Source organism: Adiantum capillus-veneris, chromosome 30, assembly GCF_014529385.1.
Source record: "Adiantum capillus-veneris isolate H3 chromosome 30, ASM1452938v2, whole genome shotgun sequence".
Classification (NCBI taxonomy): Eukaryota; Viridiplantae; Streptophyta; class Polypodiopsida; order Polypodiales; family Pteridaceae; genus Adiantum; species Adiantum capillus-veneris.
This window is the reverse complement of record NC_140960.1, coordinates 91,906,520-91,931,983: the sequence shown is the minus strand read 5'-3', so window position 1 is coordinate 91,931,983 and position 25,464 is coordinate 91,906,520. Positions and strand designations below refer to the sequence as shown.

Below are 25,464 nucleotides of genomic sequence, written 5' to 3'. Positions count from 1 at the left end.
TTATGCCTTTTGATACGAAGGAGAAAATTCTACAATGTACATAGTCTCATATGTGTGAAAACAATTGCCATGGTTGCAGTCATGTATGTACCTTACTAGGGAGGTGAGGCCTGGACATGGCATTGTTTTGTGCTTTCTCACTTTAGTTCATGCCAACTTTAGATTAGAAATGTACATATGGCAAGTGCATCATGTTGACACACTCATTTTGAACTTTTGCTTAGAAAGTTCAAAGCGGGAAAACATCGACCAAAAAGAGCAGCTGGTATGCGTAGCCATCAATGAAGTGATTAGAGATTGACAAGTGGAAAATTAATTTTCAAGATGTTAATTGATCTCAAGGGAAATTTTTCACAAAACTAGGGGTTTTTTGTAGTTCGTTTTTGCTTTTTACGATCAAAATGGGTCATTTTTGGGCTAAAAGTGGTCCAAATGGCCATAAAATGGTTAGAATAATATCATTATTGGAAAAATATGGCTCAAAATACGGCATCACTCATGGTTATATGATTCTAAGCAAGGCGGGTGCTTGTTTAAAGAATAATATCAGTGCTTTAAGTCTCTTTGAGAGGGGATAAACAGTCTTTTTCTATGGTGTGCTAGTGCAATCACATGCCCTACCTTGTACTCAAGTGTTTGAGGCTTCCAATTAGGGCTTTCTCTCTTCAAAAAAATATATCGGCTTGTCCATGGAAGTCCCCAAGCTTCCATGAAATGGACTCAACGAAGAATTGAAGGTGTAGAGAATGGTCCTTCAGTGACCATTCCCCGAAATAATTGTGATCGCATGGCGAGCGGCGGGGAAGCCGCGAGCCATGGCGGGAGCAATTATTTTGTGGAATGGTCACTGAAGGACCATTCTCAGCCGTCACAGTTGAGGGGATGAGGGCCAAGCAAGTGTGAGGTCTGCATTGTGCAGATCCGTCAATTTTTGACACATCATCATGCATAATTCTAGCTGTTGAGTTGGAGCGCTCTCATTGCAGCACGGTGTAGATATTCCAGGTGATGAGTTGGGGAAATTTTATTGGCTGCATGAAAAAATTCCATCTGCTGAGTTGCGATGATGCTACTAGAGAAGGCTTAATCCCATGACGGCTGCTGATATGTCCAAAATCCATCGGTTGCATCCATAAATTCTACTGTGGAAGCTACTGTCAATGGACGGCTCAGATGCTGTGCCCCCTGACCCTCGACTGTGACGAAAGAAGATAGGGTTTCCTAGAGGGAAAAGAGGCACTATATTTGTGTAATTGGGGTTGAGGCTACATGAAATCACCACCCACACAAGAGTTTTGAGTTCATCTTGGATTTTTTCTAGAGTGAATCTTTCATGGATGGAGTTTTGTCTATTTTGAGTACATCTTCTAATCATTTGCAATTCATTTGTTGTACCTATAAACCCTCACAGTAAGAAGCCCGATGCTTTCCTAGTCGCATTGCGTGCTTCTTGACAATGGCACCCAAGGTTTACATTGATTGTGTGGATGGCTTGGATTTACATTTATTGGGCTTTGTCAAGCTTTCCTAGCCGTATTGCGTGCATCTTGACAACGGCGCCACAAGTTTGCTTTGATTGTGTAGATGGCTCGGGTTTATATTTGCTGGGATTTTCCAAAGCTTTACATTTACATGTATGCACACGCACTACTACCGGGAAAGCCTATAAAGGGAGTGGGTGTGGCTGTTGGCAAAGGGAAAGATAACAAGTGGGCCAAAAAGGGTGGGAATTATCAAGGCCATAGTCAAAAAGGACAACATTAATGAGGTGATTTATGTGCTTGGGTTTACCAATTTCCTCTACGCCCCCGGGGAGGTGACCTAATAAAAATGTAACCTATCACGTGAGTTCAACATAAGGGTAATTAAAGTTCTTGAAACTTAAAGAAATATATCTACAGAAGGGCATTATTTTCTCAAATTTGAAAAAAACTTATAGTTTTAAAAGAAAAGGGTACATTATATTCCTAACAAAATTCACAGATAAGGGGTTTTACAAACATGTCTTGAACACACGTGATATGGTAGTTTTACGCATAGTGAACCCCCCGAGTCTACGCCCAGGTTTTGAATGTGTCCACTAACACCAACTACTAGCTCTAGTTCACCCTCAGGACTAAGTAACACCCAGCCTTTAATGGGGGTTGGCAATGGGATCAAGGGGGGGGGGGGGGGGGTGGGCGCACAACTATCGGGGGGATCTGGAGCGTCCGTCACTTGAAAACTAAACCCGGATGGCGTGCGGCCTGGCAATCCACCTCAGGCATGCCCGCCTGGCGGTCCACCTCAGCAAAAACTAAACCCGGACAGGCATGTCCACGTAGCGGGGTTTGGGAGGTAAACATGGATGAAAAAGGAATCCATGCTAGCAGGCCACCCAGTGCTTGGAGGGGATCCCTGTCATTTTGCATGCATGCATGAGTGGGTGGCATGGGGGGATGTCGAAGCTGCAATCATTGATGTGCAAGGTATAGCCCATGGGACATGCACGCGGCTGAGGAACAGCAGGAGGACCAACAGTTGTTCGTGAGGGGTGTTTGTGTTTGAGTCGAGGTTGGCAAGTGCTGCATTCTGACATGCTGAACAAAGAGAGGGAAGGCACACTTGTTTATGATAGCTATTCGGTATGCATATGCTACTACTTGTGTTGAATGCATATGCTCTTTCTCTTTTGCCAGACACACACACATGAATGCAATCGGTTGCTCCACACACACACACACACACAAATGTAATAGGTCATCCCCCACACATACACACTCAACCATTTGAATGCATTATTATGCTAATGGTTTTGTGCCTAACAATAAGCACCCCTAAAAATGGGGCAATCACCCAGAAAAAATCTAGGAAAGAGTACTCGTGTGGGAGCTACTTCCTCTCGCATGACATGGACCAACTCCATGCTTCTCGAAGATTTAGCTGAGAGGAGGGGTAATCCCTCAGGGGATGCAAAGAGTCAGGTACCTGAGCATGTGGATGGGGTCAATGAGGCTCATGAAGAGTTGTTGCCTTCTCAAGAGGAGAGCTTCAACAAGCCCCCCATGTCTCCTGGTCAAAAATTGCCAGTATCTCCGGTGAGAAGAAGCCCGCGGCTGGTCATGCTTAATCTGCCCACACCTCCTAGCCTCAACAACCACCCGCAAAAGAAGATGGCTAGTTCAAGTGTTGATAATGCCTCCTACAACGAAGAGCTAAGCAATGATCCTAATGTTTAAGTTTTATGGTCGGGGTTTAATGTGAGTCCATGTCTATGTGTCTGTCTATGTCTGGGTGTATGGCAGTCAAATTTATCGCGAGCTTAGTCCATGTTTATGTTCATGTTTTATGGCAAGGTCGAGGTATTATGGCAGTCTAGGTTTATCGCAAACTCGGTCCCTGGTTTTTATGGCGAGGTCAAGGTTTATTGCGAGTCCAGGTTTATGTTCCAGGTTTTATGGCAAGGTCGAGGTTTAATGCGAGTCCATGTTTATGCTTGGGTTTATTACGAGCTCAATCTATCTATATATGGCAAGGTTTTAATGCGAGTCCATGTCTTATGGAAGTCCAGGTTTATGGCATGTTCCATGTTTAGTGTTAGTGCGAGCTCGGTCCGAGCATATATGTTTATGTTCCAGATTTATGGCTCGGTCTTGTTTATGGCGAGTTGGAAGTCTAGGTTTATTACGAGCTCTTGGTCTATCAATGGCAAGGTTTTAATGTGAGTCCATGTCTTATGGTAGTCCAGGTTTATTGCGGTCCATGTTTATGTCTGGTTATTATGGCAGTCCAGGTTTACTGTTAGTGCGAGCTCGGTCGGTCCATATGGGTTTATGTTCCATGTCAAGGTTTTAAAGCGAGTCCATATGGGTTTTATGGCGGTTTATTTGCGAGCTCGGTCCATGGATGTTTATGTTCCAGGTTATTATGGCGAGTCGAGGTTTAATGTGATTCCATGTTTATGTGTGGGTTTATATATATGGCAGTCTGAGTTTAGTGTTAGTGCGAGCTCGGTCCCCAAACTCGGTCGGTCCATATGGGTTTTATGGCGATTTATTTGTGAGCTCGATCCATGTTTATGTTCCAGATTTAGGGTTTGTTCCAAATTTATGGCTCGGTCTTGTTTAATGCGAGTCAATGTTTATGTGAGATTAATTACATGAAAGTCTACGTTTATTTGCGAGCTCGGTATCCATATGGGTTTATGTTCTAGGTCGAGGTTTTAATACGAGTCCATGTCTCGCAATCCAGGTTTAGTGTTAGTGCGAGCTCGGTCCATGTTTTATATATTTTCCAGGTTGGGTTCTCCATGTTTTTATGGAAGTCCAGGTTTAGTGTGAGGTGCGGCACTAGCTCTTAGTATGATGTTGCTAGTGGTGATGGCAATAAGGATACATATGAATAATATATGAGGTGTTTGAGCATGTGTACAATTGTCACTTTAGCTAATTAATAATTAATAGATTGATTGTAAAGATAATTTTTCTTAGCCTTGATTTGTAAGTCAAAATTTCTACCAAATCCTAATTTAACTAACAAAACTCAAAACTATACGGTCCACTTCAAAAGGAACTAATGATGGAAGAAAAAATGAGAGACGCATCAATTATGAGCTGTCAGATTGGCAACAGAGAGTTGACCCAAATTATAAATTTGCTTCGAATTTGCAAACCATTCCATTCCATGTTATGATGTTGAGGTACCTAGATATGGTAGTCCTTGTTATGCTTGGCCCATATTTATATTCAGGTCAAGGTTTATTGCGAGGTGTTCATTGGACGTCCAGGTTTTATGGCTTGGGTCCAACTGAGTTTTTATGTTAGTCCAGGTAAAATTATGGCAATTTATGTGAGTCCACAATGCGAGGTCCTGGAGGCTTATGGCAAGTTACTGCATTTTTCTTGAGTCCAGGTACATTTGAAGTATGCATTCCAAGAAACAACAATAAAACCTCAGCCATGGTTGATTGTATACATAAACCTGCTCTCGAGGACCTTGTATAAACAAGCAACAACAATAAAACTCAGTCATGCATGGTTGATTGTATCCATAAACCTGCTTTCAATCCATAAACTCTTGAGGACCTTGTATATAAACAAGAAACAACAATAAAACCTCAGTCATGCATGGCTGATTGTATCCATAAACCTACTCTCAAGGACCTTGTATAAACCCACATAATGGCAATGCATAAACTTGACAAGGGGCTCGCTCACAGCCCAACACAAATTCTTGTAGCAAAAAAAAAAACCAGTGAGAAGAGACAAGACCACCGCGATCGCCCGCACACAAACAAGGTCTGTTTGTATATACATGCCGCAATGACTACTCAAAATGCCTACATGGCTAATGCACAACACTCCCATATACACATAGTGCTTGCATGTCTGACAAGCCTCCTCTTAGTTGATTGATCCTGCAAATTGTATAAACCCACACAATGGCAATGCATAAACTTGACAAGGGGCTCGCTCACAGCCCAACACAAATTCTTGTAGCAAAAGTAAAAACCAGTGAGAAGAAACAAGACCACCACGAAGGCCACGATCGCCCGCACACAAACAAGGCCAGTTTGTATATACATGCCGCAATGACTACTCAAAATGCCTACATGGCTAATGCACAACACTCCCATATATACACATAGTGCTTGCATGTCTGACAAGTCTCCTCTTGGCTGGCTGACTGATCCTGCAATAATGGCGGATGTAAAGGCCCTACATGTTCAGTACATAAGGGTTATGAGTATTCTTGATGCATAGACCTTCTCATAGATTCTACCATCAGCAAGCTTCACTGTGAAATGTCGTTCACTTCAAGTGACTCCTCATAGTCACACGCAATGATAGAACCTTTGACTGAGTTGTTGCCATCCCATAATTGCACCAGGTGGTCCATGATTTGAGCAATAGAAGATGCAGCCAAATGATTTTGAGATAAAGGCAACAAAGCATGGCATGTATGGTAGCATATTATGCAAGATTCATCAACAAGAAGAGTCTAACTACAACAATGAGGACAATAAATACGCCGCCATTTTTTGAAGCGCACATGACTTTGCCTTTGCTGGTGTTTGTGCCTCAGCGAACCTGTGAGTCTCCTAGTCTTGTTTGGTTGGGGGCTACCATCGAGTGCATCCGAAAGAGGATCAATGATACTTGACAGCCTACCATGCCCAAGCCGTGTTTGCGTGACGTTGGCTTGAATTTGTTTAATGCTACCTCTACATGGCATGCTCGCCTTCTTTGGCTCATGGAGATTTTTCAAGTTCTCCATATAAATCTTCAGTTGTCCAAGAGCTACCTCCTTTTTCACCAATGTCCATGTGGAAAAGATTTTGCAAGATATCTCTAAACTCCTCAATACAAGAAACTATCTCCGTATCAACCTTGTCCATATCTTGCTCAAAACTATGCATGTCACACCCAATTCTGTGCCATCACAACCACTCTCTACCCTCCACAGCCTAAGGAAATTCTTGCATTCCATTGTTTGTAGGAAGTTCAACCATTGCATGCAAACTATCCACAATAGGCAAAATTGCATGTAGCATCAGAAAATGGCTTTGTAGTATTAGGCGCACTTCATATAGATGCTTGCATTGGGAGGACCAATCTGGGCAATCACAATAGGAGGTCTATAAACTCATGTGATACCAAGTGTCCAAAGACATGCTCTGAATCTTGAATAGCAATGTAGATTCGTTCACCACTTGAAGAGTAGATGTATTAGACTCATATCACTAAAATAACTTCTCCCCACCAGCTAGTGCTTTGGTCACACTCTTGCTTGAGACATACACATCAAAACGTTCAGAGTCCACTATTGACATACACACAATGAACTTGTTTACGAAAAGTAGTTGATATAAAAATGCAAGGAGAATGATTAATGCTCACCTAGCTCTTGCTTCTACTTAAAGAACTCCAATAGAGTTCCTCCCATCCAGGTTCCACTCCTTGCATCACCAACAAGTGCATGCAATAGGTCAAGCACCGAGCTATTTATCCTTACATCCAACAAAGTGCACTTGATATACTGCCATAATCTCTCCACCAGATTTATAGTGTCCACTTTTCCATGGGGAAATAAGCACCCAAACTTTGGTCAATGCTCATGCCATATACATGACTTTGAGCACCATCCGTTGGATACATACCGTTGAATATTTGCATGCTCGGAGTAGTCCAATAAGAGTTTCTGAAAGCGAGATTTGAAATCATCCTCACACTTTGAATGCATAAGGTTGCACATTCTAGAATATAATTGATCTCGCAAGTCTTTTTGCACTTGGGGCAAAAGATTCTCTACCCAAGCCTTCTTGGCATGAAACCAGCAGAGCAGGACATGGAATGCAACTTGCACTCAACACCCTCTGTTGTCTTGAGCCCAACAAGCGTCATCATCCCTAATGGCTCTCAAGATAGCATTCATCTCTTGAGGGCACTTATCTAGTATAATTGCATTCGGCCGAATGCTACCCATCCTTGAAAATATTATGTGGCCCGGTCAATTCAAGGGAAATGCTCTTCTGACATGTCCCAGGGTCACATGTGCACGTCATCAGCCACACAGGCAATCCTATCCCAGCTTGATTAGGCAAAACAACTGCATATAATGGCAACCCATACACATTTGTCTTGAATGTGTTGTCCATAGCCCATGCGTTATGTCGTGAGAAGAGAATACACATCTCCAACATCCAACTATCTTGAATGATGATAACAAAGGGCTTCTGGATTTCTTGCAATGCATTTGGATTGTATGGCTGGACATATGCAACCTTTCAAAAGTAGCAAGCATCTACATCAGGAAGCAAAAACAACGTATAAAAGTGAAAATGAAACTATTGCTATAAAAGAAACTACCTTCCCATCATCTTGTATCTTCAAAGCCTCCATATACATCCCCGACCAATCATTTTCTAATGCTCGACCTAAAAAACATCTTAGGTCAAGAAAATGCTATATAGGTTGAGAGTATAAGCAATGAAAAGTACTACCTTGAAGTCGCAAGCTATATGCGAGCTGCCAGACCTCCTTTGGGATCATGAAGAATCGGAAAGCCATGCAATCTACTGGAGGCACTTGTTGCATGTGGAAGTTTTGTTTTGAGACAGACATTTTGGCAACGTGGTGAGATGTACCCACATCAAAGTAATCTTCCATGCAACAGTGAAGCACTCGTGGATGAAGCGGTAGATAGTATAAGTCAAGCCGAGAGCCAGGAACATGGCAGTGATGCATAGCATAGAGAACAATAGTGACTTCATCGACTTCTTTGAATTGCACTCGTGCCTTGAAAGGACAACCACACTTCTTTGTTTTTCTCTCTTTGCTCTTGTCTCCTCCACGATTCCTTCTTGAACCACCACGATGACAAACGAAGATGTCCTCTACCTTAGCAAAACTTACTTGGGTTGATCTTATCTTGACAAGTCTCACCTTATGCTTAAGCGCAATACTCTCCAGTGCATCATTCACATGGGCTTTATCTGTTAAAATTTTCTCACTTGGGTTATTCTCATCAGCATTCAAATTTCCTTCAACCTTATTTGACATAAGCAATTGGGGAGGGAGTGTTGGATCCTTGCTGCACACTTTGCAAGATCTAATCATGTCTCTGATAAAGGAAATAGGTATCACATGTTTCTCACATCTGTACACCATTCCGATTTGACAATATCAATACTTTTTGACATGCCAAGGTGAGCCCCTTGCGGATCAATGTGACATTCTTCTATGATAGCTGCCCATTGCTCAACTGGTGCAATTACCAGGAGAGGCATCTTCAAGAAGAGCTTGGTCGATCCATCATGTTCGGGTCCTCGAATACATAGATTGTCCTTCATCCTGTTCCATCTCTTTATGTCATGGACACCTACTTCTCAAAGTGTAGCCAAACTTGGGTTGCAAATCCCCTTCATATCTTGAAGCATTAGGTCGCAGCTTGCTCGATCAAAACTAAAGAAGTGGTGAGAAAGATGCAAGGATGGATCAGGAGACGGGATCCTAGGTTTGACCATGTGGATTGAGTCCCCATTTGAGGCCCCACATGGTTTCTTTAGAGGGAATTGGGCTCCAACAGGTCACATTGAGATCGATGTTGTAAGCGTCTTTGATCCTCTCTTTGCCTTGCATTACCTCCTCTTCCACCCAACCTACATTCAGGTCCATCCTCTCCCCCTTTCTTGCCAGTTAACCACCAAGACACCCAAAAACCGAATTTGAATTCTCCTGCATGCCCGTCGATTTTCCATGCGCAATCGTGGATGCCTTTCACCCTTTTGACCCCGCCATGTGGGTGTTACTTAGTCCGGGTTTAGTTTTTGATGAGGTGGACCGCCAGGCGGGCATGCCTGTCTGGGTTTAATTCTTGCTGAGGTGGATCGCTAGGCCAGCACGCCGTCCGGGTTTAGTTTTCAAGTGACGGACGCTCCAGATCCCCCCATAGCTGGGGCGCCCACTTCCCACCCCTTGATCCCATTACCACTCCCCATTAAAGGCTGGGTGTTACTTATTGCCACCCCCCATTAAAGGCTAGGTGTTACTTAGTCCTGAGACTACTCCACCACTATTAGGTGGAATCTCATGGGGATTCCAAAAGATAAACCATCCTCTTTACCTCCCATGGAACGTTGCTCCCACAATGGCATCGCACCTCCCTGTCTCTCTCTTGCAAGCTTGTCATGGATGCATCCACCATTTCTATCATGCCTCTGTAACCCTCTGCAGTGCAGCACCCCTAGCACCATCGCCTTGCATTTTCCTCGTCCTCTCGCTGTTTCTCTCTTTCAGCCCAGTCAAGAACAAACATAGCCAATGCACACCCCCCCCAATAGAGAGATAGCTCTACCTTACTCATTGAGCAAGTGATATAGGTAGAGCTCTGCCTCATTTGCCGTTTCGCTCTTGCCTGCGCACGTGTGACACACACACACACACACACACACACACACACACACACACACACACAGAGAGAGAGAGAGAGAGAGAGAGAGAGAGAGAGAGAGAGAGTTATTCCCTCATAGCATGCCTTCAATGCAAGCCTATCCTCCCCTTTTTCACTCGTTTTGCATGAATCCGTCATAGGTTTCCTTGTTTGCACCTTTGCCCTGAGATGTCACCTCCTCGGCACACCTCTCTCTCGTAGGGCAATGGAGTATGGAGTTGGAACCCAGAGCTCTCGATGACATCCTTTCCTCCCGATCATCTGTGTTGATGATCAAGCTGACGCAGAACAGGACCTTGATTACTAGCATGGATTTTCAAGTTGTGAGCTCCGTTGCACCTGCCGTTTCCAAGTGTCTCCTCCTCATTCGTGCAACCCTGCCCCTTACTCGACATCGAATGCGTTGTAGATCCTCCTGCTTTGCTGGCACATCACATCACCGCCCGCAAGGCTCACCCCTTGCATTTAGCCCCTTGGAGTTGAAAGCTACCATCTTCCATCGAGCACTCTTTGGCGTTCCAACCTCTCTCTCTCTCTCTCTCTCTCTCTCTCTCTCTCTCTCTCTCTCTCATGGATCTCTTCCATTTGCACCTACCATAGCTTCAAAACCCTATCATGGTATCAGAGCCAAGCCTTAATTTTCAACCTCCATAGAGTCAATCTCGGCTTTGACTCAAGGAGGTCGTCGTAATAGTTGCATGTGACGAGGAAGGGGAGGAACTCGACCTGCATAGAATTGTACAAGGCTAGCATTAATGGCTTGACCTGGCTTCGTGGAGCTCTTTTGACATTGTGGAGATCCCCAATTCAGCTTGCACTTCTTGCTATGAGATAAAACGACCTCACTCAAGTCATGCACACTATTTTTCAGTTATCCAATGTTTTTTCAACCTTGTGTTCATACTTTGAAGCCTCTTTCAGCCTTCACGGACCTATATTAAAGAGCTGGAGGGTGTTCACACTCGATATTGGGTATTCATGACCTTGTGGTTTTCTCATCAACAAATTGAACTAAAGTTGCTGAATTGTGGTGGAAATTTTACATATTAGCTAGGAAGCCAACTTGTAGAATCTTCATCAATCTTTACCCACTATTCGACGAGGGATAAATCAACTTTGAAGCTTGACAATATTTTGGGGTGACTTTGAAAATTGATAAATTTGACGTGTTCGGATTTCATACGTGGCAAATCAAGGTCAAAGGATACCTCATGCAAAAAACTCTTTGGAACATCTTCAAGCCTCTTTCACATACACATAAGGAATAACTCCCATGGTCACTCAAGCTTTATCAGCTAAATAATAAAGGAAAGATGAACATGCACTTGGTATTATTTTGACTTCTCTTGAGGACAATTTTATTCATTATGTAGATGATGTGGCATCTTTGAGCAAAGCCTAGATAGAATTAGAAACTCCTTTTGGTGCCAAAGCTATGAGCTTGAAGATGGAATTATATTCTTTAACCATGTGTAATGATGAAAATATAGCATCATTAGCTAACATGTTAAAGAGCATCAAAACCCAACTAGTATATGTTGAAGCCCTAGTACTTGACGAAGATCTTATTGCCATTTTACTGAATAGTTTACCTATTGGTTTTCATCAAATAGTGACCATCTTAAAGGAAAAATACCTTATACCTTCTTTGGATGGTACTGTAAATTCTTTGTAGGAAGAGGAGGAAAGAGCATCTCGTGCTACTTCTTCTATGGTTCCATCCATAACATATGTAGTTGATGGATGCACATCGACATCAACTTCTAGAAGGCCGCCCACTAGAACTTATACAATTTGTGGGCAAAATAATCATCAAACAAAGGATTACTTCACCAAAAATCCTTGTGTTCATTATGGTAAGACTAACCATCCTTCCAACAAGTGTTTCAAGAAGGAAAAAAAACCAGATAAACTTTGTTGATGATGATGCTAAAGCACAAATGGTTTTAGCTGAAAATGATGTCCTTTAGTTTTCTTTATGTTTTCACAGACAATAAAATCTTGTACAGGTATAGACATTGCCATGCTGATAAGTGGTAAAACCTCCCACTTTGTCAATTTTGGTTGAGTCTTGTTATCCCATCCTGAATTTTGTCCAATAAATGTACACACACATCCCAATGTTGTTGTCTTGGGGGGGGGGGTGGGGGGTGGGGGTGGGGGTGCGGGGGGCTTCTATTCATGTTTCAAGTGGTTTGCTAGACTCTTCCATATCAAGTATATGTCTATCATCACAAGCCCTTTGCTAGTAGTTTGGGCTTGGGAGGGGGATTGTTGGATTCAAGCCCATGTGGGAATATCCCTTATCAAAATAGACACACACATTTCTTCTTTAGGAATGTGCATACAACATCTTGTAGTTAGATTTATATGTAATTTTTTCACAGAAGTTAATGTAGAATTGGTACTCTCTCTCTCTCTCTCTCTCTCTCTCTCTCTCTCTCTCTCTCTCTCTCTCTCTCTCTCTCTCTCTCATGGATCTCCTCCATTTTCTCATGCCATAGCTTACAAGCCCTATAGGGAAGGCAGTGATCATGATGTGGATTTAGAGGGGTGAGGGGGATGAAGATGAAGAAGATGGTGGGTTGAGGTAGAGGATGATGACAATAGTGGGGAGGAAGATGGTGACAGTGGTGGCATAGGCTCGTGGATAGATGACAACCAATATGATGAGAATGACGCGAATATTTTGATTTGGGGAGCAACAATGGTGGGCATTTTGGTGGACACTACGGGCACTGTGGCTGCATTGGACCTCCTACGTGGCCCCCCTTGGATGTACCCCCCTTGCTACACAGACTGCTTGTGCCCACATGGATTTGGTGTTTCGATGCAGCTAATGAGGAGTCTTTGTGCATTGGTCTTATGGATGATCTTTTGTGTATTAGAGGTAGAGAGATGTATTATTTGGACGATTGCTTATTTTCAAAGCTTATTTTGAAAACTTTTATAACTCTATTTGGCTCAGGTATACCTGTATGGCCCGATATATTCAATTGAATGTCTACCAGGTTATGTCAGTTTTGTTGTGCTTTGTGCCAAGTTGCCTAATTTTTGTTTCATTTGTGTGAGCAATAGAAAACATAACATCTAGTTAGATAGGCATGAACAATACTTCAAAAGAGAGAGAAATTAAGCTATTGACAACACTTGAGGACCGGATTACATGGATCCGGTCCCCCCTCCAAAAGGCTTTGTATTATACGTTTCCCCCATCAAGGGAGACATTTTACAATACAATTCTTTGTGGTCCTTCAATAACTAGCTAGTGCAATGAATATGGAAGCTTCAAGCACTAAGCAAACACTTATAGAACACAACATCAATTCCCTCATGGTCTTAGACCCAAGACCTCACACACCTTCGAAGATGGTAAGAGCTAGCAGGGTATGAGAGTAGATTGAGAGGAAGAAGGATTAGCCTTTACGAGAAAGAAGTATATCTCCTCACTTAATCACTCATAATAGCTTAGCATAGCTTAGTAATTAACGTGGTAGAGGAGATGAGCATGCATTGAAGGTTGGTTCTTGGTTGGATTTGCATCACAAAGCCAAGAGTTTTTGGTGTCTTCCTCCCTTCTCACAAGCTTGGAGTAGGTGATAAGCTTTCCATTAAAGCTTGAGAAAGAGAGAGAGAGAGATAGAGAGAGAGAGAGAGAGAGAGAGTCTTCTTGCTTCACACATGAGATTGTGTGTGAGTGTGTGTGTGTGTAATAATGCCTTGCCAAAATCAGCCCCCTCTCTCTCTTGTCGACCCCTCTTGCAAATTACTCATGCTGGCACCCCATTGGACCCTGCAAATCTTAGCCAATGAAAATTGAGAAGCATAAGTGATAGCCTTGTGACATGTATCCCCCTTTCCCCTTTTGTGAGAGCTTTAGGTAAGGGTAGAAGCATGTTAACGTGTCACTGAATACGTTGTCCCGGACAGTGCTAGTTACTTGTGCTTGTTAGCATATACTGAAAACGGATGGGCAAGTCCTTTGAATTTCAAATTTTCCACAAAAAAACTATTTTCCCTTCTCATGTGCTTCTATTTTTAGTTAGTGAAGACAACGTGGGGAGTCTCTCTCTCTCTCTCTCTCTCTCTCTCTCTCTCTCTCTCTCTCTCTCTCTCTCTCTCTCTCTCTCTCTCTCTCTCTCTCTCTCTCTCTCAGACTAGCAGGTGGTTTGCTGAGTCTTGCTCTCTCTCTCTCTCTCGTTCGTTCCTTGCACCGGGAATCCTTCCTGAGAGATTAGTTGTCAAAGCTGAGATCTTTCTCTTGTTCTGACACAGACCTACAGAAATGGAGAACCAGCAGCCAACATTATTGCCACTAGCTCCAATGCTGGAAATGGAGCCGTATTGTAATCTGATGGTAAGCAAATCTTATGTGTAGCCCACCCAATCCAAATGAAGTCATTGGTTTTGTTGGTCACATCTATAGTTTTGTGATGGCATTTGTTCATAGTATGTGTGTATTACAACATCAAGTGTTGATAGCTATACATTCAAGTGATTTTAAGTAGGTAACATATTATGCACATCTACAGTTCTCAGGAAAAAGCAGAAGAGATCCACTATAGGCAATGAATTACAACTCCCAAGATCCAACTCTTTCTGTAATCAGGGAATATGAGAGAGTAATAAAGAGGAAACAACAGGAGCAGAAACAAATGAAATTTGAGCGACAACATCATGCACTCAACGATGAGGAGAAAAAGAAAATCTCCTGCGAGATTGTGAGAGCTTTCAAGAGTAGGACTGAAGGTTTTAGTACATAAGCAAAGTGGGAAATCGGGAATCGTGTTGCTCAACATCCGCATGTTCAGGTGATCCATGATGAGTCTTTTGAGGAGGAGGCTACTGTACAGATCGCAATTGTCTCCAATGTCCGCAACACACTGGCTACCGTCAAGCAACCAGATTCCAATGAGGAGTTTTTTTAAAAGAATGCAGCATTGCAGATAATGTTGAATTCAAAGGAAAACATGCCTATTGCAAAAATTGCTAGGGTCCTAAATGTCAATCATCGCACCTTGCACAAGGCGGGATCGCGACAGGTAAAGCCCGATGTTGATGGTCGATTGTTTTCATTGGTTGCATGTCACAAGTAACACCATCATAGACCTATCATAGTTGAAATTAAAGAATTGGTCTACACATTTTGGAAAGTGGAGACTCACATTTCACCAAACAAGAAGGATGTTTGTCGAAACAGGATGGGGAGGGAAAGGTACATAGAACACCCAGTCACCTCCTAGACGAGCCTCATGTGATCAATCAAATATTTGTACCATAACTTATGCATTTTATGCATTGCATCTCTAGTGCTTAGTAACTTGTATATGCTGATGAATAGCATATTGATCTGTAGACTTTTTCTAGTTAGCATATGGATTGTGTTGGTTAGCATATTGACTATGCTAGTTAGCATATGGAGTATGCTAGTTAGCATGTCTTGGGTTCTAAATAGCATACAGAGCTAGTTGGTTAACACAATATGTATGCTAATTACCATACCAGGTATGCTAGTTAACAAACCTAGTATGCTAGTTACATACCTAGTATGCTCAATTGCATGATAAGTACGTTGTCTAATAGAAAGTGATTATGCTAGTTAGCATATGGAGTTTGCTAGGTAGCATACGGAGTATGCTAGTTAGCAGGCCTTCTGTTCTAAATAGCATACAAAATCAGTTGACACCACTTATGCTAGTTAACACCTAATATGCTCACTAGCATGATGGGTATGCTATTTAAGACAAGGGTTATGCTAGTTAGAACTAGCAGATGGGATGGGTATGCTAGTAAGCATATGGAGTATGTTGGTTGGCATACGGAGTATTCTAGTTAGCATGCCTTGTGTTCTACCTAGCATATAAAGTTAGCTAGTCAGCACAAGATGTATGCTAATTAACATCATTTATGCTAGTTAGCACCTAGTATGCTCAATAGCATGATGGGTGTCCTAATGCGTGTACTAGTTAGCATATAGACTATGCTAGTTAGCATATGGAGTATGCTACTTAGCATGCCTTGGTTCCTAAATAGCATACAAAGCTAGTTTTTTAACACAATATGTATGCTAATTAACATACCTGGTATGCTAGTTAACAAACCTAGTATGCTAGTTACATACCTAGTATGCTCAATTGCATGATAAGTACACTATCTAACAGAAAGTGAATATGCTAGTTAGCATATGGAGTTTTCTAGGTAGCATATGGAGTATGCTAGTTACGAGGCCTTGAGTTCCAAATAGCATACAGAGTTAGTTGATCAACAAAAAAAGTATGCAAGTTAACACCACTTATGCTAGTTAACAACTAGTATGCTCACTAGCATGATGGGTATGCTATTTAAGACAAGGGTTATGCTAGTTAGAACTAGCAGCTGGGCTGGGTATGCTAGTTAGCATATGGAGTATGCTAGTTAGCATGCCTTGTTCTCTACCTAGCATATAGAGTTATTTGGTCAACACAAAAAGGATGCAAGTTAACACCACTTATGCTAGTTAACAACTAGTATGCTCACTAGCCTGATGGGTATGCTATTTAAGACAAGGGTTATGCTAGTTAGAACTAGCATCTAGGCTGGGTATGCTAGTTACCATATGGAGTATGCTAGTTAGCATGCCTTGTGTTCCACCTAGCATAGAGAGCTAGCTAGTCAGCACAAGATGTATGCTAATTAACATAATTTTTGCTAGTTAACACCTAGTATGCTCAATAGCATGATGGGTGTCCTAATGAGTATTCTAGTTAGCATATGGTCTGTGCTAGTTATCATGCCTTGTGATCTACCTAGCATACAGAGTTACCTAGTAAACACAAGATATATGCTAGCTAACACTCTTTATGCTAATTAACATATGCTGTTGCATGCACATTATTGTCACTATGATTTGTTTTTATGAAATTGCTGGATGTCCTAGTTAGCAATCTGAATACTGATCAGCATTTGGATGTTGCAGGTTGAGTTCTTTTGTAGATTCAAGGAAAAACATCTAGATTGCAAGATTGGCATGAGAATGTTTGAGATGTTGAAGCCATTCTTTTGTAGGCGATTGAAGGATAGATACACATGCTGTTGCGAATACCATGTGCAAATGTCTTTTTTGAAGGACACACTGAACCACATGTGCTCTCGTGCTTTTGGGTTGCATAGAGCATGTTGTGATTGTATATGAAATATTTGTGCCCCAGGTGAGAACATTAGCAAGGGTTTCTTGGCTTCACATCACACATTCAAAGGTGTCACACATATGTGGGGGTCTGTTCTCTGTCCAAAGCCCGTAGATGCAGTTTTCCATAGAAGGGAATGCCTGATGGGAGAGTGTTTGACATATGGAGTGAATACGTTGGAATTGTGCTTCTTGGAGACAACAAAGCCAGGTAATAGTATTAATGTGAAAGTATTTGCATATGTACAAGCTTAAGACAAGCATGGAAATAGTAACAAAAGAAAAGATCTTTTGCACAAAGAAATGCAGTGCTGGGAGTTTCTTCAAATCTTGAAGACCAAGTTGGAGCTCTTTATCACTCATAACTATGTGGCTTGATGGCAAGGACAACAATTCAAGGATTTCCTTCTTCAGTTTTCGGACGATGTCATCGTGCCAGTTGTTGATTTTGCAGAGAATTATGCCTTCAAGGAACAAAATGAGATTCAGTCAATGCATTGGCACTCTAGTCAAGTAACCATTTTTGTACACATAACATACTACTGCAGGGCAGGAGAGGTAGTCAAAACCATCCACTTCTTCATATTAGATGAAAAGGTGCATGACACATTGTTCATGCAACACTGCTTCATGCTACAGTATGATTGGTTACAACAAGAGGGTGTCACTCCTAAGCAACATTGGGTGTGGTCTGATGGTGCGGCCTCACAGTTCAAGGGAGCCAGGCCTTTTTACTTCGTTGCAAGATATGGTGGACTCACAGAGATGGGAATGAGCTGGTTCTTCTTCGGATCAGGGCGTGGCAAGGGAGAGCATGATGGTGCAAGAGCAATTGTGAAAAGAACCTTGACCCATGAACAGCTAAAACCTAATGGAGCTATTTTGCAGTGTGCAGCTGATGTGGTTGCTTATTGCCAAGCCAACCTGTCGCAGGGAACACCTTCACACTATCCTTCAAAAGAAAGGGAATGTGCCTGTGTGTTCTGGGTGGTTAAAGAGGGGGAACTGAACAGGGAGGTGAAGTGGAATTGTGCCACTGTGGCAAAAACTCACTCTCTACATGCTTTTCGTGTCCACAACCCTGGGGATCCAACTGCCCTTGAAACAAGAGCCTTGGCATGCTTTTGTGATGCATGCATGCACGGAAGATGGAATCGCTGCGTCAATAAAGCTCACATGCAGCCTTGGGGTTATCATACTCTACTGCCATTACCTAATGAGCCTGTGTTAGATTCAAAAGATGAAGCAGCCGCCTACGATGACTTCACATGCGAAGGTCATCATGATGTGTTGAGTAGCGCTCTATGTGCTGGTGACACATTTGCTGTAAATCCAGATGCTTTGACCAATGTCGAGGATGTGGATTTCTACCTGGTCAAGTGTGTTGCAGCAAAGGAGAAGGTGGAGAAGGGGTACCTCGATGAGTGGGAAAATACAATTGATAGAGGCTCATATGTTGTGCAAGGTCTATATTACACCTTCAAGCTAGACCACAAGCATCCCATCATCCACGTACTTTCACATCTGGTACGATGCATTAAAATACCCATGGAGCACATCCCAAGGATATGGCAGGTGTACACAATCAACCTAGAAAGCTATGAAGCAATCTATAATAGCATGCCCTTCAGCTTTTAAGTTGTAATCACTACAAGTTCAATATACTTCCTGCTCGGAGATAATGCAGTTTTATCAAAAACTTGGGTATCTTCTGTCTCTTGTGTGCTTTGTGTATACATGGGTTTGGTGTCTATCACAGAGGGGTCTCAGTTTAAGAGAGACCATTTGTACAACCTGTCTCATTGTGTTCTAAGTGTGTTCTATGGGTATGCTAATTAGCATAAATGGTATGCTAATTAGCATACTGTTAATGCTAGTTAGCATACAAAATGTTCTAAATAGCATACCTTTTGCTGGTTTTCAAGGAGAAGAGATGGAAGCTTCTGTATATTGTGTATGCTAATGCTAATTAGCATATTGTTTATGATGATTAGCATAAATTCATATATGCTAGTTAGCATAAACACCATGCTAATTAGCATAACTTTGCTGGTTTTCAAGGAGAAGAGATGGAAGCTTTCTGTATACTGTGTATGCTGATTACTATACTATGTTGTGAGTGGAATGCTAATTAGCATACTGTTTATGCCAGTTGGCATACCCTTGCTAGTTTAGGGAAGAAGAGATGGCAACTTTTTGTATATGTGTATGCTAATCCCGCTTTAAGGAGAAGAGATGACAGGTCTCTGTATCCTGTGTATGCTAATTAGCATACTATTTATGCCAATTCGCATTCTGTGGGTGCAATTAGCATAGTTAACTGGCATAAACAATATGCTAATTAGCATAGGTTCTCTGGTTTCGAGGAGAAGAGATAACAGCTCTCTGTATACTGTGTATGCCAATAAGCATATCATGTATGCTAATTAGCATACTGTATGCTGGTTTCAAGAAGGGATGCCAACTTTCTATAAACTGTGTATGCTAATTAGCATACTATGCTGTGAGTGGAAGTTAGCAAAAGCAAAAATCCACAGTATGCTAATTGAAGGAATGCTAATTAGCATATCATGCATGCGAATTAGCATATTGTTTATGCCAGTTGGCATAGACAGTATTTTGATTAGCATACCATTGTTGGTTTCAAGGAGAAAACATGACAGCTTCCTGTATACTGAATATGCTAATTAACATACTATGGTATGCTGTGAGTGGAAGTTAGCACAAACAAAAATGCTCAATATGCTAATTAGAATGTATTATAATCAGCTATTGTGAGTATGCTAATTATCATACATGGTATGCTAATTAGCATACTGTTTTGGTTGTGTTAGCATAAACAATCTGCTAACTAGCATAGACATTATGCTAATTAGCATACCTTTGCTGATTTCCAACGAGAATGTATACAAATTCAATGCTTACAAGACGCCATTAGTACACATAGTATTGTCTTCAAAACAAGAATAGTACATGATCTGATCATTACTGTCTGAAGTGAATGTTGGAATAGTTACAAACATTGGAAAGGCAATTTACAAATTTCCCTCATAATGTTACAAAACTGCAGATAGACTCCTACTCTGGATAAGATCATGGTTTAGCATGCTTGTACGCTCGCTTTTGCCCAGTGTCTGTTTGCTTCTTTGTTTGCTGAGCTTTTGGGTCTTGCTATCTTTCTTCTTCTTGCTGAGATTTTGGTTCTTGCAACTCTCTTTCTTCTTCTTTCTACTGCTGCTTCTCTAATTTTTCCCTCTGTAGCCTCTCTCTCTTATGTCTTTCAGCTTCTTTATCAGCCTCCCTTTGTCTCCTACCCATGGCTTCATTACGCTGGGCCATGTTGCATCGGTGCATTTCTGATTCCAGCTTCCTGATCACTTGATGTGAAAAAAAATATGGGGCAATATCAAACACATTTTCAGCTGTATACGCTGCACGATCCTTTGATTGCAGCCATAGGAACAGCCAGTTGCTCAAAGTATCTATCAGGAAGTTTTGCCATTGTTCTTTGCTCTGGTTCTCTATCTTAGGAGTAACAAGCCAACTTCCTTCATGGTTCTGGCACACTTCATACATACTATCGTCAATAATTAGACTGTTTTGGGGCCCAAAGTTGCAATTCTTCCAAAACAATCTCAAATCCTTCAAGAATACAGGCTTATTATTTATTTGCCAGGGCTAGCCATTACAATGACCCTGTGTAAATACACCTCTCAGCTTATCCCGCTGCTCTTTGAATATTGTTTCTAATATTTCATTTAGTCTAGGTGCCATGTTGGTGCTCCATATATACACAAGGGGAAAATGGAGGCACCAATCCAAAAATTTGTGGTTGTCTTTTTGCGACAAAATACCAACCTCCTATCTTGTACATTGTACTTTATCATTTCCCCTGCATGTTTAGAGGGAATGTCACCGTGCATTGGCTCTACAACTTGACAAGCAGGCCATTTAAATCAAGAACCAAAGCGTGCCCCTCGTCTGGCAATGGCTTTGGCACGCATATTGGGTTTGGCAGTGCATACCACTCAGCAAAACTAACTTCCCCCAAGGGATGAACATAACTGAAGTACTCATTTATTTTCGTTAAGCGTTTAAGATAGCTAGCCAGGTGCTCTTAATCTCGGCTTTTTCTTTTTGTAGCTGTTTAGCCTTGGCAATATTCCACTTTTGTATGGTTTTGCATGCAATGGCATAATCCAAATCATGCAGGGCAACTAGCTACAATTTCTCTTGCCATGTGACACAAAAATGGTATCGAATAAAGACATCATAAATGAAGGTTCTGGGAGAAGCGTGTGTGAGTGCAAGTGCGAGAGCAAAGAGAGAGAGTGAGACCTGCTTTGGGTGGAGCGCACAGCAACGTTATCCTGTTGCAGCTCCTTATTCTGTTGTATTAAAGAATAAGTGTATATATGGTTAAGTTAGTAGATGGGTTAGTAGTAACTAGGATGTCCGGCCAATTGGCCTAAATCCCAACAAACTCCCACTTGAAGGCCAACACAGCCCAAGTGACCTGGTATGTACAACCGTGAAGCAAGAGTCTAGTGGCTTCAACCTATACCCATCAACTCACTGCAATGTGTAAACCGTTCCAAAGCTAAGCCTTTCGTCCTCAGTGTGTACCTTGACCAAATCAATGAGCTCTTTGGCCAAGAAATCTCTTACAAGATGATACTTGACTTCAATGTGTTTCAATTTGGAGTGAAACACGGGATTCCTTGCCAATTCAAGAGCACTCTGGCTATCACAATATATCACTGGAGTCTCATCAATGCCAAGATTTTTGACCAAGTGAGATAACCATACATCCTCTTTACTTGCATCCAAGAATGCAACATACTCTACTTCCGTAGTGGAAGACGACGTACAATCTTGAAGACATGACCTCCAAGATACTGTTGCTCTAGCAAATATGAAGACATAGCTAGATGTTGATCTCCTATTGTCGACACAACCCGCATAGTCTGCATCCGCATAACCCACAATGGATGCATCATTGTTCCCGAAGCATAAACACCTGCTGACCATACCTTTGAGGTATCTAAGAATGTGCTTCACTGCTTCCCGATGCTTGCTGCCAGGATTTGCCATATATCAGCTCACTACTCCCACTGCAAAAGCAATGTCTGGTCTTCTGGCCACCATAGCATACATGAGACTGCCCACTGCCAAAGAATATGGTACCTTAGCCATTTCAGCTTGCTCAGCATCAGATTTGGGTGCATCTTCCTTGCTCAGTTTCAAGGATGCCTACATTGAGGTACTCAATGCTTTCCCCCCCTGCATATTGATATGTTGTAAAACTTTCTCAATGCATGTTTCCTGACATAACTCAAGAATACGACGTTTGTGATATCTTTTGATTCGCATGCCAAGAAAGTGTGTAGAATCCCCCAAATCTTTCATTGCAAAATCATTGCTAAATGTTTTCTTCAAGTTGGCAATTTCCGCAGTGGATTTCCTAGCTATAAGCATGTCATCAACATACAAAACTAGAATGATCATCGGGCCATAATCTAGCTTTCTTGTGTACAAGCAGTGATCCTCTTCGCTCCTTTTATATCCTTGAGACCTCATACATGCATCAAATTTATGATACCCCTGCCTTGAACCTTGTTGTAAGCCATAAAGTGCCTTTTTGAGCTTACATACTAGCTCCTCATGAGATGCATTCTCCTGAACAAACCCTTCAGGCTGCTGCATGTAAACATCCTCATCGAGATCCCTGTGAAGAAATGTTGTCTTCACATCCATTTGGACAAGTTCCATGTTCTCAATCACTACCTGACCAAGTACGATTCTAAGCATTGTCATCTTGACCACAGGCGAGAAGATTTCATCAAAATCGACTCCCTTTTGCTGTTTGAACCCTTTGGCTACAAGTCTAGCCTTGTACTTTGGCTTTGGATCACTTGAGGTAAGTTTCTTCTTGTAAACCCATTTGCAAGGTAAAGATTTTTTATCATTGGCAGTTCTGCCAAGTCCCAAGTGTCATTAGTCAGAATCGAGTTATACTCAGATTCCATATCCTGCTCCCACTTCACCACATCATCCTCCATCATGGCTTCTTGGTAGCAGCTTGGCTCGGCAAGCACAAACCGTGCTCTGATACCAGTTGAAGGTGCCACGAGAAGCATGTGTGAGTGCAAGTGCGAGAGTAGAGAGAGAGAGAGAGAGAGAGAGAGAGAGAGAGAGAGAGAGAGAGAGAGAGAGAGAGAGAGAGAGAGAGAGAGAGAGAGAGAGAGAGAGAGCGAGAGAGAGAGAGAGAGAGAGAGAGAGAGAGAGAGAGAGAGAGAGAGAGAGAGAGAGAGAGAGACCTGCTTTGGTGGAGCGCACAACAACATTATCCTGTTGCATCTCCTTATTCTGTTGTATTAAATAATAAGTGTATATATGGTTAAGTTAGTAGATGGGCTAGTAGTAAGTGGGATGTCCGGCCAGTTGGCCTGAATCCCAACAATAAAGGACAAGCAAAAACTATTGAAGTGTTGCACAGTAAAATATTGAAAAGAGTTTTTCCATTATAAATATCTAGAGAGATACATGCCACAAGATGTGGAGCTTGCTAACACTACATAACTTGGACACAATAGGGAATAGATTCAGCATAATTTCTTGCAAGCATGTGAGCGAATGGCTTTATTTTCACCTCTGTTGCGTTCTTTTATGTCATCCAGGGTGCTCGGAGGGGCAGCACATTTCTCATCCCCGGGTTCTTCCAGAATCTATTCCAAGCCACCTTTTCTCTTTAATTTCACTTTGTTTACAAAACCCTGTAGGGGGCTGTCATCATCGGCGTCTTGCGCAATCAGCCCACTGTCAATCCTAAAACCTTCCTCTTGAGCACTCCTACCTTCCTCTTGCACACTCCTAATTGTTTCCTCTGAGACGCTTGTTTGATCATTTGTAGGGGGCTTGGGTTTGGGATGAGTAATCATGATAAAATCTTCATCATCATCATCTGTTTCTTTACCATCTGTAGCAGCCTCGTGTGCTATTGCATGCTATGGCATTACATCTACCCTTTCATGCTGTCTATTCATCTCATCAAATTCATCATTATAGAGCTTCTCTTCTTTCCTTTGATTGACAAGTGTCTTGTCAGGTTCGCATCCTGCATCATTGATACCTATGTATTCCATTCACCCGTTAATTTTCATCGATAACATTATGATTGCTTGTATGCATAATGTGACAAGTAGCATTGCATGTATGGTAGGCATCTATATCCTGTAGACATTTATATTGTCTATGCTAACTAGTATACAAAGTGTGCTAACCACCATGATCAATATGCTAACTAGCATACAAAATATGCTAACAAGGAAATGTGAATATAGTGTGTATGCTAATTATCATATATAAAATGTTAATAGGCAAAATTGTGTGTATGTTAATGGTATGCTAATTGAATATGGTGTGCTAATTAGCATACATGCTATGTTAATTAGCATAAATGGTATGCTAATTAGCATACACAGTTGTGTGCTAATTAGCATATAATGTATGCTAGCGTAGATGGTATGCTAGCTAGAGGATAAGTTATGCTAATAAACATAAAGTCTCTGCTAATTAGCATACCATTTTTGCTGGTTAGAATATTGTGCATGCTAACTAAAATACACATTACGATACGTAGCAAAGATGTATGCTAACTAGCATACAGATTATGCTAGCTAGCTAAAAATGTATGATAACTAGCATATAGGTATGCTAACAAGCATACACATTATGCTAGCTAGCAAAGAAGGTATGATAACTAAACTTTGAATGCTTGTTAGCATGCACCAAATGCTAGCTAGAATACAAGGTATGCTAGTTAGCATACTGAGTATGCTAATTATCATACCTTTTTTTATAGTTATCATACTTGCATGCTATCCATCATACAAAATGTTTTAATTAGCATAAAAATTATGCTAATTAGCATACATTGTTGGCTAGTTAGCACACATGGCTAACAAGGTATGCTAATTAGCATACTTTTTATGGTAATTAGAACATTGTGTTTAGCCATGTGTGCTAATTAGCTAACAAGGTATGCTAATTAGCATATATAATATGATAATTAGTATACTTTTTATGCTAATTAGAACATTGTGTATGATGGCTAGCATGCAAGTATGATAACTATAAGAGAAAGTGTGCTTATGCATGCTAATTAGCATACCTTTTTCCTAATTAGCATACTTGCATGCTAGCCATCATACAGTGTTCTAATTAGCATAAAAAGTATGCTAATTAACATATAACATAGAGGGTATGCTTATTAGCATACCTTGTTTGCTAGTTAGCACATTGTGCACTAATTAGCTTATTTAACATGCTGATTAGCACACTTTGTGTCTGACTGGGAAACATGGTAT

At 41.6% G+C, this 25,464-nt stretch overlaps 1 pseudogene; it reads right to left on the bottom strand.

Annotated features, from left to right (window-relative positions):
* Nucleotides 1-6,229: 6,229 nt before the first annotated feature.
* LOC147418396 (uncharacterized) lies at nucleotides 6,230-9,155 on the bottom strand (annotated as a pseudogene).
* Between the last annotated feature and the right edge of the window lie 16,309 nt (nucleotides 9,156-25,464).